Source organism: Parasteatoda tepidariorum, chromosome 12 (genome assembly GCF_982258835.1).
Source record: "Parasteatoda tepidariorum strain Cologne lab strain chromosome 12, Ptep-v5.0, whole genome shotgun sequence".
NCBI classification, from domain to species: Eukaryota; Metazoa; Arthropoda; class Arachnida; order Araneae; family Theridiidae; genus Parasteatoda; species Parasteatoda tepidariorum.
Genome location: NC_141766.1, coordinates 16,144,727 through 16,160,904, shown reverse-complemented (window position 1 = coordinate 16,160,904; position 16,178 = coordinate 16,144,727). Strand labels below are relative to the sequence as shown.

The 16,178-nt window shown below is 28.5% G+C and overlaps 1 protein-coding gene across 5 annotated transcripts in view; it reads left to right on the top strand.

The window, feature by feature from the left end:
- The window catches only part of LOC107438138 (uncharacterized), a 114,404-nt gene that overhangs the window by 36,051 nt on the left and 62,175 nt on the right, over positions 1-16,178 (top strand). The gene's annotated exons all lie outside the window — the stretch shown is intronic.

The following is a 16,178-nucleotide window of genomic DNA, read 5'->3' as shown; positions in this document are numbered from 1 at the left end:
CATTTATGAAGTCGTTCATTGTTTTGAACAATTTATTAAATGATATGATTTAGAAAATACAAATGAATTGTTTATGGCGAGTCACTTGTCCCATTTTTCAATATTTTATGTAACGTGAGAAAGTGGTGGCAAACTTGAATGGTTTGTAATCTATTTCCAATTAAATATTGGTGCAAAATATTTATATTGAGAAAGATGGGACTTTAGTTTGGCATTGCTCTTTTTTTTTTTTTTTTTTTTTTTTTAAAAAAAAGAGCAATGCCAAACCTAACTTAGATTTGATTTTTTTTTTTAAATAGTGTTAGCTGAAATAGTAACATCTTCACTTACGCTCCGCTTCAGAAATTCGCTCTCTTACAAAAATTTCAAATGTTTTTGAGGTTTACTTGAGATTGTAATCAAATATATAAAGTTGTTTTATTCACACTCCAGGTTGTTTTGAGGTTGATAGAAACTTTAGTTTGGCATTGCTCTTTTTTTTTAAAAAAAAAAGAGCAATGCCAAACCTAACTTTGATTTGATTTTTTTTTTAAATAGTGTTAGCTGAAATAGTAACGTCTTCACTTACGCTCCGCTTCAGAAATTCGCTCTCTTACAAAAATTTCAAATGTTTTTGAGGTTTACTTGAGATTGTAATCAAATATATAAAGTTGTTTTATTCACACTCCAGGTTGTTTTGAGGTTGATAGAAATTTACCTGAGAACAACCAGGTTTTGATATGTGCCTGTTATTTTTTCTACACTTTAAGCAAGTGAATACATTTAAGGTAGGAATAATTTCACCCGATTTCAACAAAAAAGTACGACTGAGCTATATGAAGCTACTATGAGCAACTATACGGCTGAGCTTCTATAAAATTAAATTTATGAGGTTTATTGATGAGGTTATTTTTGGTACCAAACATAATCTCATTTCTGCCTCTTCAAGTGTATTTTTTATGCCTGTCAACCTCAAAAACACTATTTTTTTTTTGTAAGGGTGCACCACTTTTTTTGAGCAGTTTTTCTTTGTTGCTTATCATCGTCGCATAGTTAAATCCTTCAATTATGTTTCTGTACAAACATCTTTATACTTACTTTAATTTCATATTTTTTTGTGCAAATTAGTTTTGTGTAGAGTGTTTTCTTTCTACACAAAATTGTTCTGCTCATATAATGACTATTTTTATGAAGTATGATGGTAGTAAATGTTTCTTTTCCACTTATCCCGAGAGGTGAAAAGTAATTACTGGGAAGAAGAGTAACATGACAACCTTATTTTCCATTAATTCCCCAACACGTTAAAATAACGAGTGCCTTTAATTTCGCCTGTAATCCCATGATGAAACTAATCATAAAATTTTACTTATGCTATCTCGCTTAAAACAATATCTAGCATAATTGTATTCAAAATAAAGCTAAATATTTTATGTGAGTTATACAACATATATTCTTTTTTAAGTTGACGGATAATTTTTTTTTCATTAAATGCATTATTAAATTCGTACTTGATTGTCTTAAATGAAATTACTTTTATTAATGACAAGTTCAGTCAACTATGAATCATCAAATATGTTACATAAAAAATAAGATGAAAGTTTCACCCTATCTTCTAAAAGATTTAATTAAAAATGTTAGTTGTTTCAAAAGGTTCTTTCTATATATTATTTAAAACTACTACCACGTGTTTAATTGAATTCTCTGAACGATCAGTTTTTTAGTTTCGCATCTTAATAAAAAAAAAATTTATAAAGAAAAGCTCTCGAACGAAAAATTGCATACGAGATAATAAAGAAGTTGCATTCGTCATTTTCCCCGCTTTGTAATTTAACTTTCGGCCGGAAATTAATTTTAGGAAAAAAGTATTTTGTCTGACTTTTCAAATAATTATAAGGAGGTAAGTGCAAAGATATCTTTCATCGTCGGCGAAAAACCAGCTGCCAAGAAAAATCAAAACAATAGGTAAGTTTATTTTTCTATTGCTACTTGATTACTAAAAGTAATTTTTATGCTTTTGTAATTCATTATTAGATCTCAAAATAACTTTTTTTCGCTGGCGATATTACGTGTTTGATTTATCAACTTATGTTATTATGAAATTTAGGGTTCACTAACACTAATTAAATAATGAAACAGCTATACGATGCATTAAAAAATTTTTTGGAAAACTTTGGCTAATTTCTTGCCCCTAAATTTATAGTTAAAATCCAAACAAGAAACCGTTAAAAATTACGAAAAGGTAATATAAATCTTGTTGTAAATTACTTTGTTTAAAAGAACATCTCTGCTTAGTTTACGTCTTAACTAATTTTTTATCAATACAATTTAACATTTATTATTCCAAGCCAAAAAATCAGTTAATTACTCATTATTGATAAGTTAATTCCTTATGGTAGGTTGAGGCTTAGAACGAGGCTCAATTCGCAAGGGTATGTATCTGATCTTTTTCCAATCGCATCTTATTAGTTCAGAATCCATTCTCATATAATATCGACCGGTAGTTGAAAAGTAACACATATGGTTGAGGTGTGTGGAGCGGAGATCTCTATCTAAAGTGTGGTAGTTCGTACACGGCCGTAGATCTCCAGATTATTTCTGAGGAAATAGTTCATAGGCCGACGATAATAACCCGTTTTTCTAGCTCTAAAAACAATCTACTCAAAACAAAATAGAGTCGCGGTGGCTCGGGGGATAGAGCGTTCGCATTCCTATGAGGTGAACCGGATTAAAATCCCAGCGTTGGCTGGTCGATACGAATTCCGCACCCAGCTCGCACCGACCACAGTGTTGACGTAAAAATATTCTCAGTGGTAGACGAATCATGGGTTAATGTCCTCTTGCCGTCAGGCTAATTGTGGGAGATTTTCGTGTTTTTCTTCTTCATGTAACGCAAATGCGGGTTAGTTCCATAAAAAAGCTCTCCACGAAGGCAAATTTCTTTTGAGTACTTGATCCAGGAGTTCCCTTGTCTTTTGGATTGGGTACAAAATTACAAGGCTACGGAGTTGAACATTAGTTGTGAACCCAAAATTGGGTCCGCTGTTCAACGATGGTTATAAAAACAAAATATTTTATTTCTAAATTTAATGCATTATTGCTATTATTTACAACTTTTATCATTATCACTTCTTTGAATGTATCGGTGTGTCCATAAATTTTTTTTTCGCGTTAAAGATGATTAACTAAATAAAATTTTTCACTCTTGATAATGGTATGGACTTGACTAAAGGTCTTAACTAAAGGTATGGACATTTCTAGTCAATGTTCATATTCATGACTTGTTCGTCTGTGTGCCCTAAGATTTCATACTTAAGTGTCTTAAAATTCTTCGGGTGTATAATGCCACATTAAATAATGCACATTATTTAATTAATGCCGGTAAATAATGCCACATTATTTAACAAAATGGAATATGAAATTTGAAAAAATTTTTTTTGCTGAAGCTGCTTTTTCACTCGCTTGGACAGTTTTAATGATGATTTGTGCCAATTGGAGGCTAGAGCACACAAGAAATCGAAGACAATGTCTTGATTTCCTATTGCCAACATTTAAACGTTAATTTATTTCACTAAAATGTCACTTTCATGCACTCAGTTCTTTACTTAACAAGTGGAAGATTTTTTAATGTTTAAATTTTCATGTTTTTTTCTTCTTTAAGTGTCCGTTAAACCATCGGTAAAAGGTTTTTAAATTTGTTTAGTTAGTTAAAGCTAGTCATACCGCTCCGCTGTCATTGTAAAATATGTTTCATTATTTCAATTTCTTAAAATTAGGTTAAGAAAAAAGCATAAAAATAGTTTTAAGTTAATTGCGATGAATTCTTAATTGTAATGAATACAAATAATTCAAACATTTTTCTAATTACCTAGATTGAATCTTTCTGTTGGTTCATGGGACTGGTCAAGTGGAATAGGACAAAGAAGAAGCTTACATCTGCTTGATATTTTATTGATCTTAACTATTGTTTGTAAATTTTGTAACTAAATATGCTTATAATTAAATTTATTTTTTCAAAACAATGCGTGTCCGTCCTTTTATGAGATTATTAATTTTAAAAGTGTTTTTACTTGGATTCAATTTTCTTAAAACGATAAATGAAGAACATAGTGGAAGAAGTGGCATTTTAGTGAATTAAGTTACAGAAAATATTTACATTACTCACATTTTCTCATTAAAAACAGTCTTATTTAATAACTTAGGCACAAAAAATTTGTTTTATACGTACAGATAATTAGTTTTTAAATCTAAAATGTTATACTTTTCTTCCACTAATGACTTTATTTATTCAAGACTAAGTTTTATTTTTCGTATAAGAACATGCATCCTGAATTGGGATGTCTAGATTTTTTAATATTGGGCAATAGCAATTCTATACAGGGCCGATATTGGCTAAAAAGTAGCTTTAAATTATCTGATGAAATGTACAATTAAAGAGCCGATATTGGCTGCATAATGGAAATAAAATATTAGGTTCATCTAACTATTCTATATAGAGCCAATATTAGAAAGTATCGACCCTTTTTATCCTTATTGAATCGTGATATTGGTCCACCAAATAATTTTGCTGCTAGGAATTATTTGAATTGATGCCTATGTTTTTACAATTAACTCATTTATTGAAAATTTAAACCAGAAGAAAAATGTTTTATGTTCGTAAAATTAGTGTTTTTTAGGCTCTTTAGAAAGGTAAAAAAAATTATATCAGTCTGTGAATACTATCTCCACGTTTTGATAGTTTTTAAAAGTGATATAAAATGCAATGATAAAAGAGTTTACATCAAAAGTTTCTTTGTTTTTTAGTTTTCTTGCACAAAATACTGGGTGCGCGCGAAGAACTTCAAGTTATTAACCAGTAAATTAACCAAAATTAAAAAAATTTAGTCAAAGGTGAATTTTAATATTTTAGGATCAATTTCTAATTCCCCTAAGAATATTCAAATCAAATTACAAATTATTTTATAAAATTCAAATTCAAATCAAGAGTCATTTTGTTGTTGGGGAGAAAGAGAGAGAAAGAAAAATGTAGATTTTGCTTTATCGTCTTTGAAGAAAAGAAATATGAATAGGTTGTGGTTAATTTTTGGTAACTTCTTGAAGAGAGCAGTAATATAAGGATGAACCTGAAGCATAATTTGATGTCTTTTAGCATAATATTACTTTTTTTTATATTTCGATTATCTTTTTTAATAAATATATTGCATTATAAATTAAAAATTTCATTCTTTTAATTCTTATGGAATTTTCATAGTCTCGCTTTATTTTTTACTGTAGCAATCTTAATCATTCGTTTAATCAAAATTAAGTAGTTTTTTAATCAAGCTACATTCATTTCCATCATCGTTGGCCAGACAGCCCAATGTGGGCCCATGCCTTCCTCTGAAGATTTCTCCACAACGACTTCCTATTTATCTTTGATCTCCAATTCTTTTCACTAATTGCAAGAAAATCAAACTCCCGAATCAGCCCATCTCATTTGCTACCTTCCCTGCTTTCTTGTTCATATGGGTCTAAAAAGCATTATCTATTAAAAAAATAGTTAACTATAAATGAAAATGGGTCTTTTTTTTAACCAAGCTGCATTATTTTCCATAGTTAACTTTTTAGAAAAATGTCAGACTTTGCATAGAATTAATATGGTACTTTATAAATAGCTTGGAAATTCTATACTTGTCTCTTACTTGTTCAATAATAAAAATATTTTTTCAAAGATACAATTGTTTTTTTGTTTTTTTTTCTCATTTCTTTTGTTCTCTCTTTTGAATTAGATTATCGAGAGATTATTTTTGGGCAGCTTTTATTTCACGTAATATCTCTCAATATTTTAATGATCTGTGCGTCAACTTGCGAATGGCAGTTACAAAACTTAATAACTAAAACTTCAATTCTTTTAGAGTTAGTTTTTACAACTCTAAATGATGAAATATTTATAATGAATCGTTAAGCAAATTTTTTTGAATTCTAGACTGACTTCCAGTAAATTTAATAATATAAGAACACAAAAAATAATTTACCGCGTATATTTCTACTAATATAAATTCTTTGGGCAGCATAAAAAATATTTTTTAAATTAAAATTCCAAACATTTTTAAGCTTTATTAGCTTTAGTAGCTCTTTGAAGAGTCTCATATCAAACTAGTTTATGAAACAGAAATTCTTAGTATATTGTTATCAAAATCAAATAGCTTTAGCTATTAATTAATTTTTAAAGGAAATACTCAAAAATACTCATCTAGTACCTGATATTTTGAAAATTAATCCCATTTCTAATACCTGAAAAATCGTAACCCTGAAAATTATGAACCCTAAAAATTTATGAAGATAATTATAACAGCAACCAACAAAAAAAAAAATGAGTGTGGCTTTAGAATTATTTTGTGTGGAATTCTATATGGAATTCTATGGATTAGAAGTCATTCTAATGCCAATTTTCAGTATAATTTCTTATTACCTGCACGAAGAATTCGCCTGTAGGGATCGGTTCTTTATAAAAGCATTCACCCAAATAGCAATGCTCGTTTTAAATGTTTTTATCCTTTAAAATAATATAACTACTTGGCTCACACATCTGAACTTTTTTATAAATGTACCGCTATTGATATTTTAAACGACCACATATTTCTACTTTAACTATTTATGTATTTTAAGGTCTTTCATCCGAACTATTTTGACATGTAATCATTTCTGTTAAATTAAGAACAACTGGTCGGTTGGGCAGTTTACTGTATTTCAAATCATTTTTACAATAACAGCTGCTGTCATGGTTCTTGAATAAGATGAGTATATTTAAGTGTTTTCCTTGCTCTGTTGGTTTCTAGTCTTTTGTTTTTCCCTCATTATAAAACTTTGAACTGTTGTAACATTGTACTGTGTTAATAATTCTCGATGTAAAATGAAAGATCATCATAATATGAAGTCTAGCAAATATTTAGTTTTGAGAAAGGAATTTTTGATAATGTCGTTAATTGAACTCGAGTGTTCACAGTTCAAATATTTCAGTGAATAATTTTTGCTTAAACGCAGGTGAGTAATTTTTTTTAATGTAATTTCGATTTATGTTTATTCAATTTTGGGAAGAACTTTAGAGTCTTGTAAGATATTGTGCCTTGTCAATATTTCTATGCCCTTAAAAATGTGAAATGTTGCGCGTTAAATTTGTTTAAATTCTGAAGAAAAAATATTGCCTTAAGTACTTTCGACTTAATATTATTCACCAAGAGCTATTTTTGGTCTAAGTGTTTAGATCATCTGTATGGTAAAATTTAGAAACTACTTCACTAAATATTTACATCAGCTGCTCTTGCATTATGCTTCACTTATTTTTGCTTATTTTACTTTTATTTATTTACTATCGCATTGTTATTAAAATTAATGATTGAAGTATTTCAAGTAGATTCAAATTGTGGCTCTTACCAGCACTAAAAATATCATTATTATAAAATTGCTTCGGTAGTTGAGAGATTCGTTCTCCGAACTTCTTTAATATTAATGGAAATTACTATGCCGTAGAAACTACTTGAAAATATCAAACGTAGCCGAGTGGCCCTATACCATTATTTTTCCTTTTTTTTAATAGGAAAAAAATAGATCTTTCTAAGCAAATACGTTTTTGAGATGTTCACAAAAATCTATCCAAACTAGCATTTCTTTTTTCTTTTTTTTTCTTCGTCATATTTTTTTCTTTAAATTTTTGTTGTGAAATTATTTTTATAAAACTCTAAAAGTGTGTGAAAGCTTCCATAACCTTTTTTCAACAGTTATTTAAAAGGGAGTAAAAACGTTACGCTTCGGAAATTTTAAACTGAATTATAGCTTACATTCTTGGAAATTCATTCGGTTTTTTTGTTTGTGACAAATGATTTTTCTGAAAAAAAAAGCATAAATTCAATCTGGAACAAATGGTTTAGCGTCAATTTGGTATCATTTGAAACAAAGGCTGAGGTCTAACTCTCTTTCTTTCTTCTAGCTGAAATTGAGAACAATAGCTTTTGTTGTTAGCCGGGAAAATAGCGATGTGGGAGTCCTTATTCAGGCTGAATCACTTTCACATACTTCAAATGATGTAACACTAGCACAATAATAAGAAATTTTTTTAGGTGAAAATCTTCTTTTAAAAGCTAAGAAACAAAAACTTCACAGTCCGTGAAATTTGAGAACATTAGTAAAATCCATTGTTTTTTTTTAATGCTGTTGGAACTGAAGTGAAATAACTTCAAAAAATTGCATTTTTTTTTCACTGTTCTCATCCGTATATCCTATAAGCAAAGTGGTTTAATCCAGTTCTTATCAAGAGTCTTTTTTTTTTTCATTCTTTATCACATACAATTCAGGGTGACGCGACGCTATTTTTTAACTAAGCCACGCTATAACATATGTATAGCCTTTGATCATTATGGGATTTCCGTTTCAATTAGAAAAGAGTTTTCCTAATGATGGAAAAGATTTAACAATCTGAGTTTAAAAGAATTTTGACTGTCATTACCGTATACTATTTAAAAAGGCATGTGACCATTTATAATGTTCTTAGTCACTAAAGACATTATAAAATAAAGTTCTGATGAATATCTGTTGAAAATATAAAAAAAGTTCTGAAAAATTAGACAGGTGACCGATTTCTGACTGTATCGTGTTATTACAGTTCAACCATACTAAGATTGCCGCAAATTATATTATGGTTCGAACCTCTCATAAATTATGTAGAAAAAAAGTACCAAAAGGATTGAAGTGATTAAAATCTGGATTGAATGGAGTAACAGAACTATTTTTGAGCTACCCTGTCTTTTTCTCCATGAAAACAAAAACTTGGATTAGATAAGAAAAAAATTCAGTAGTATCAGAAACTATCAATTTTTTCCATCTCTGTATAGCTTTATTTTATTAAAACGTGGTTCTCTGAGTATTATCGAGCTTAATTCGTTGCATATATTCTAAATTGAATACATAAAATTCCATATATACATAAAATCCCACAGTTGTTAAGAACAAAAATATTGGAAAATTGATTGCCAAACATTTTGCATTTCTCATTGTATTCAAATTCATTTCGTTGTAATCATAATTTCTCGAATGTGCTTGCAACTTTAAAATATATCGGATTAAACTTATTCTTATTTCCTGGAACTATATGGTAAACACAATGAACTAAATAAAATTTTTGGTAAAAAAAAAGGAATTTTTTAATTGCTTCAAAATTTTGTTTGTCGAACGGATTTTTTTTCCACTCAAAACATTTTCGTTTTTTTCCCCATATTATAGCGATAATAAAATAAAAAATAGTGTTTTTTGGTGCCATCGTGACACCGCGAGAGCCCGAAACTGTGGATTAGTTTGCATTTGTATACGTATGAAAAAAAAATCAATTTAAAAATAAATAAATATCTCAAGCCATCTGAATTTTTCCATTTAACCATTTTTATTTGAGACTGAAAGAGTTATTGACCGAACTGTAAATCTATATGACCACTCATATATCATTGCTTTTATGTGATATATATCATAAAAGAATAAAAAGATGTCAAAAAAATCGCCGGAGGAATTCTAGTTTACTGCATTTTTGAGAGAAATATTTAAATGTCAAGGTTACTTTCATCCTTTTCATCATTCTACCATGCGTTTAAAAAATTTTATGATGTTTTATGAAAATATTTATTTAAATAAAAAAAAATGTTTTAAAAACAATACGATATCAAGGACACGATGCTTTTATCTAGACTGTTTTTGTGTGTCTGTGTGTTTCTATGGAGATATAACTTAAAAACATAGTTTTGTAATTTCCGGAGCAGAAAAGTGTTTTCCTATTTTGAAATTTTTGAGTTTTGTTACCAATATAAATTGTGTTATCATTGCTGAGGTATTTTTAACCCATACTTATGTTCTGTTCCAATAAACTACCGCCACCACCTTGCTATGGGCTGGAGGATTGCCTTTTTTTATTGCATAAATTTGATCAGTTTTATCGGTGAGTACTAAATGAAACAGTTTTTTTTTTCCTGGATTTTCCAACATATTCTATTTTATTTAATAATGCTAGTTAAAATCACAAAATTCAGTAGTTAAATTTTAGGGATCGTCCACGTGGTTCACGTTCATATAGCCTTACCACCAGTAAGATTCAATGTTTCACACTTTTTAACGGTAAAATTTTGTTAGTTTCACAGTTAGTAATCGTTTCTTTAATCTGATTTTAAAAATAATCGATTCCAATCAACAATACAGTAATCAAATCATTAGTAAATTGACTAGTAAATGGTGAAATAATTGAAATTGGTAAATGGTGAATTGCAAGTTTGTCGTAATAACTGATTTATCGTAATATGCCGTACTAGTTATAGCGATCTTTTACTGTATTTTTTGTAAGGGAATGTGTTATTTCATAATTTATTTGCTACCTACAGCTTTTAATTAGCTCAATTTAAATAAGATAGCAGCGTAGTGCATAAAACTTCGATCTTTAGATCAAAAAGAAAAGGGATGTAATCTAATCTTTGTGATTTATTATAATGATCTTTAATTTTCATATGTGGCAAATAAATGTAGTAACTTTTTTTTCATCTTTTGAATTTAAAAAAATATCGCTGCAAAAACTGAAATTAAATGAAGGAAAAATAAGAAACAAAAATAATTACAAAAAATATGTTTTAGAGAATTCTTAAGCCTAAAAAAATAAGAACAATCTGGAATATTTTCAAAAACGACAGTGATGAGTAAAATTTTATATTTCTTGAGATATTACGACTAATATAAGTATTTTGATTAACCAAGAGAAATGTTAACTATTGCTCCCACACCTCCTCCCCCCTTGTAAATATCAAACAAATCTCAAAACCCTTCCCTTTTAGGTGATTTCAAGTTTTGTCTTCGTAAATAGATGTATTTCATCGAAATTGCAAGAAATTGTGTTCGCATCGAATTGTTGTTACGACGAGTTATGCCTGCGATGAATTGTGCTCGTGATGAATTCTGCCAACGAGTTGTGCATGTGACGAATTGTGCCCACGAGGAATTGTGCTTACGAAGAAATGTGACCCTGACCAACTGCCATCGCGACGAATTTTACTCACGACGAATTTTCGCTGCGACGAATTGTGCTCACGGTGAATCGTCGCAGAAACGAATTGTAACCGCAACGAATTGTTTCCACGGCGAATTGTTTTCGCGACGAATTACACTCACGACGAATTGACTTGACACCCTTTGAAATTAATTCGCCATGACTGAATATTTTATATTTTTACCTTGTTCATTCACAAAATTTTATTAAACTCCATTAAAAAAATCAGTTTTAATTAAAAATTAAAATTAATCAATTTTTATCGTAACGGCCATAGCCCGTTAATCAGTCGTTTGTATCATTGATAATCTTCATTTTTATTGTACGAGAAGTAAAATTATTCAGACCAAAAAGTGATAATAGCAATTATTAATGTGTTGCTGATAACTTCCTCAAATTGTTCTCTTATTCCATTAGATTTGTTGCCCTAAATTTTGCCGAAATTGTTTTGCGTGGGTAGTTAGAAGGCCTTGGTTCGACCTTGCCTGAAGGCCACGGTTATGCTGTGGTAATATCCTCAGTTATTTTGTTTTATTTCAGATAAAACGAAAATTGATTGGATATTGTGTCTGAAGTTTTATTTGTTTACAAACATAGTTTTGGTTTTTTCTTATTCCTTGAAATCTAAACGAAATTTTGGGCTATTGTTGCCTGACAAGAAACATTGTTTTAAATTTTGACATGAGTGGATAGTATATGTTAAGTATAGAACAACGCAAAAATATGCTAAAAAACCAATAGAATATAGCAAGAATAGATAAATAAGTAGTGGGTAGAAATAAAAAAAAGTTGTATTTTTAAAAATCGACAATTCGATTAATTTCGATCGTATTGTGTATTGGATAAATTAGTCGATATCTTATATAAATATGGAATATTTGTTATATCGTGTATTATATTAATATATTATAATAATTAGACCAAATTACTAGCCTCCTGCAGTTTCTTAATAGTACTTACCTATTTTACACGAGTTGATATGCAATATTTTTATATTTAAACACACATGTAATGGGTTTTTATTCAGGGGATTTTTTATATACTTCCTATTTGTTTTTATTTTTAATTTATTGCAGTACAATGTTAACCATTGATACACGGACGTAAACAAGTGTAAACCGGTTTCAGTCACGTAAACACAACAATGCTGTACCATACATTGCTCATTCAGTGTTTTAAAAGTAACCTCCAAATTTTTCTCGCAATTAAAAAAATACAATAGTATCAAATAAAATTTTAATTTATTCTAAATAATAAACTGTAATTATTTTATGTCAATCTTCTAACATTCTTTGCGTTAAATTCTCTTGCTACCGTAGAAATAACGAGCGCTAAGTAGTATAGTTTTAATAAACATCTTCCTAGTAATTCTAAGAACTTTGAAATAGTTTTTATAATACTGAATCGAAATACACTGAATTCAGTTGCATTTTGACAGGATTTGGCTAAATTTAGATGCATCATCTGCAAGTAAAATTAACAAAAATTGACAGTATTAGACTTCCATATTTTTTTAATGTCCACGTGTATGTTCGATTGTATTTGAAATTTAAATCGGTAATAATTGAAGGGTTTAAAAACTATTCTTATATTGACCTTGATTATATTAATCTATTAACTGACATTGAATATAATTTGACGTCATTGAAACTAGTTTTTCGCACTTAAGTATTCAGATATTCATTCATGTAGAAGCAAAAGTAATCTTAATTATTATTGGTGGCTTAAATATAAAAATAAGTTGTCGATATCATTATAATGAATGGTTGAAATAGGAAGTTTCCAGTTGACAATAATAATGTGACAATTTAGTTAGGGTTATATTTTCATAATAACAAATTAGTTTTCTTAATCTAATAACAGTTAAATTTCCACTTTATTAAAATATCTAAACAATGACGTATATCTTATATTCTTTTTTTAGATCAGCTGGTTAATTTTTGATACCTCATACTACACCATACTAACTGTGTTAAAAACATTTACTCGGAATTGTGTTCTAAAATGTTCGATTAGTTTATCAAACAATTTTCGAGAATTAGCGTTTAATTTATAGAATTAATCTTCGATTCTAATTACTGAAAGTTGCTGAATACATTTTCTTCCATATTTATGCATTAAATATACGTTACGATAGTCAAAACTCGATGTACTATTGTACAGTTTAGATGGTACGACCTTATAATATTGTGCCGGAGCATAAAGTTCCAAAATGATCTCCGTTTAATGTGCTAATATTCTGTAACAGCAGTTTGTAACAGTCTGTTGGCAGTAGTTTGTTGAAAACATACTGAAATATGCTTTTTAAAACTTGTTTATGTACAAGGATCAAGGATTCATCATAAATAAAGGGGTTTAGCACTTCCATATAGGCATGTACCAAGTCTCACAAATCTCAATTTTTAGTGCCCAAACATCGATTTATATACCATATGAATGGAATTGTTCCGCTAAACGTAGCGTTTGGAGCCTGCTCCAAATTTTTTCAACTTTTGAGAAGTTTATCGTTTGCACGTTAGCAGTTGTTATTCGTTAAACGGTTGATTGTTTGATTGATTCAATGAATAATTTTCTCGTGACGTCATTATTCTTTATTTACTGATAATTCTTTTATCAATATTTGTATATTTCGATCAGAAAATCAAACTACAGTGATTAGAGTTATAAATCTTAAGGAATAATAAAATACAATTCGCGATTTTTACAAGCGTAAAGAGTATTCTTACTAAAAGTGGTTTGACCTTTATACTTAAAATACACCGATCAAATTCTCAATTTCTAAATGAAAATTTTATATAATTATGCAGCGTTAGAAAATATTTTGTACTAGAATGAAAAGTTTGTTTTCAAAACATTTGAATTTGCGCAAAATCGTTTAATTATAACAAAAAGAGATGTAAATAATGTCTCAAATCTTCTCTTAAAATGAAACTGATTAAACTTTTCTGTCTGTTTTCGAACGGCATCATCAGAACAGCTTGGAACCGGCTTTAAAAGCTCTGTGTCACGGAACGGATTGACCTAAGGTTCCTGTAATTAATTACTCGAAAAAATGACATTAACAACATCACACCATCATCAAAATGGTGATAGTTGTTTAGTGACTGCAGTTCTAAATTATTGTATAATTTCGGAGCGTAATAAAAAAATGTTTTCCGTAAATTCCTTTGCGTATAGTCGGAAGTTCAGAAAGAAATATTTTATTTTAATTTACAAAGTGATTTATTATGAAAAAAAATATAAAATGATTCAGAAAATGGCATAATAGATAATTAGTTTTAATTGGGGTTTATAATTAGGTGTGTTTCTAGTGTAATTTAAAATCTTTAGATATTTATTCTGTTAATTTTTAATGAAAACCTCAACAAAATTTGCTTAAAATGATGATAGTTGTATATTGACTGTAATTCTAACAGTAAATTTTTGTATAATTTCGGTGCTTAATAAAGAAAATGTTTTCGGTAGATTTATAGTTGGAGGTTCAAAAAGTTCGTTTAAATATTTTATTTTAATTTCCAAAGGATTATTAGAGGATTTATAATTAGGATTTTAGAGGATTGGTAGTAAATTTAAGGATTTCTAATTGTTTTTTTTTTAAATTAGTTGCTGTAATAATGTTTCTTGTGTAATTTAAAATATTTAAACATTTATTCTGTAAATAAATTACCGTTCAGAAATTGGATTTATATTCACTTCTCCAAACTGAAATATCATGGTTAATAACTGAATAAAACTAAGAATATTAATTTTAGGTAATAAAACCTATAAGAACAAAATGGTGTTTTTTAGAAATTACATTAACGTATATTTTCCATTATGAACTCCTATCAATATAACCAAGGTATTTCTTTGTATTTACCGATTATAAAGAATAAATTTACGAAGAATAATGTTAAGAATAAATTAACATAAAGAAAAAATAAGATTAAATACTCTGAATAAAATTCAAAGAATAATTTTAAAATTATTGATTCTGATTTGATTGCAGAAACTTCATTTTTTAGATATCGAAAAATAATTTAATTAAACCATTCAGAAACTGTTGTTCCATCAAAGCTCTTTTTACTTTTTCGAGTACAGATTACCTCAGCAGTTTATAAATTACCATGGTAATTTGAAAAATGAAACAAATTTTAGCACTGCAGCTAAATAATCTTCTACACTGTAGTGGTAATGTAATTTTATTTTCCTGAATTTAACTTTTAAATCAATTAAAATTTACAGAAAGGTTTAATATTACACGTTCAAAGAAAAATCATATGTGCTTCGTTAACGATAGGTTAATTACACGGGTTTTCCTGTTTTCGATATTTATGGAGTTGGTTCCATTTTGTATTTTTTCTTAGATTAAAATAATAACTTTGTTTACATAAAATGATTTAGTTACAGTTTTGCGAGCTTAACTTCATCATACGGCTTATTGCGAGGAAGATCATGCTTTACCCAAAAAAACAGGAAATTAAGTGCAATTAATGTTATTTTATGAAGATACTGATTTCCGAGATATATGAATTTCAGCTGCACAATTTAATCAATTTCCTTCTCTAAAATTTTTTCTTTCGCTTCATTTATGATAATATAAGACGTATTAGATTCTATTAAATAAACTAATATTATGCTTTTTCCTTTCTTCAAAAATTTGTTGAATCAAAAATTATATTTCGAAAGTAAAAAGCTACAAAAATTTATTCGTTACTATTTTTTTTTATATAACATATTTGCACATTTATTTAATTTGGATCATTTTAGAAAAAACGTGCATTCTTATAAACAATAAAATAATGATTTTAAGATTTTTTTTGTTAAATATTTGCTTAAAAATCAAACACCTAAAAGAAATTTACATTTCAGAGGTAAATGATCTTTAGAAACACGATATCTTTTGTTTTTTTTAACTTGCAAATTCAAAATGTATTTTCTTTCAGATTTTAATTAACAAAAAACGTGGCTTTTTTAAAGGCGGGATTGAATTAAATTGAATGTGAAGTTCAATGGCACACGGTTCAGGACAGGACGGTCCGCCAAACAAACGGTTTTTTTATCTAAAGGCGGCTTTTATAGTATAATTTTAAGACGGTTCAGTATAATGATTAGCCGCACTTTTGCCAAAGGTGATATTTGATTGATATTTTTTCAAGATAGATACGTAACG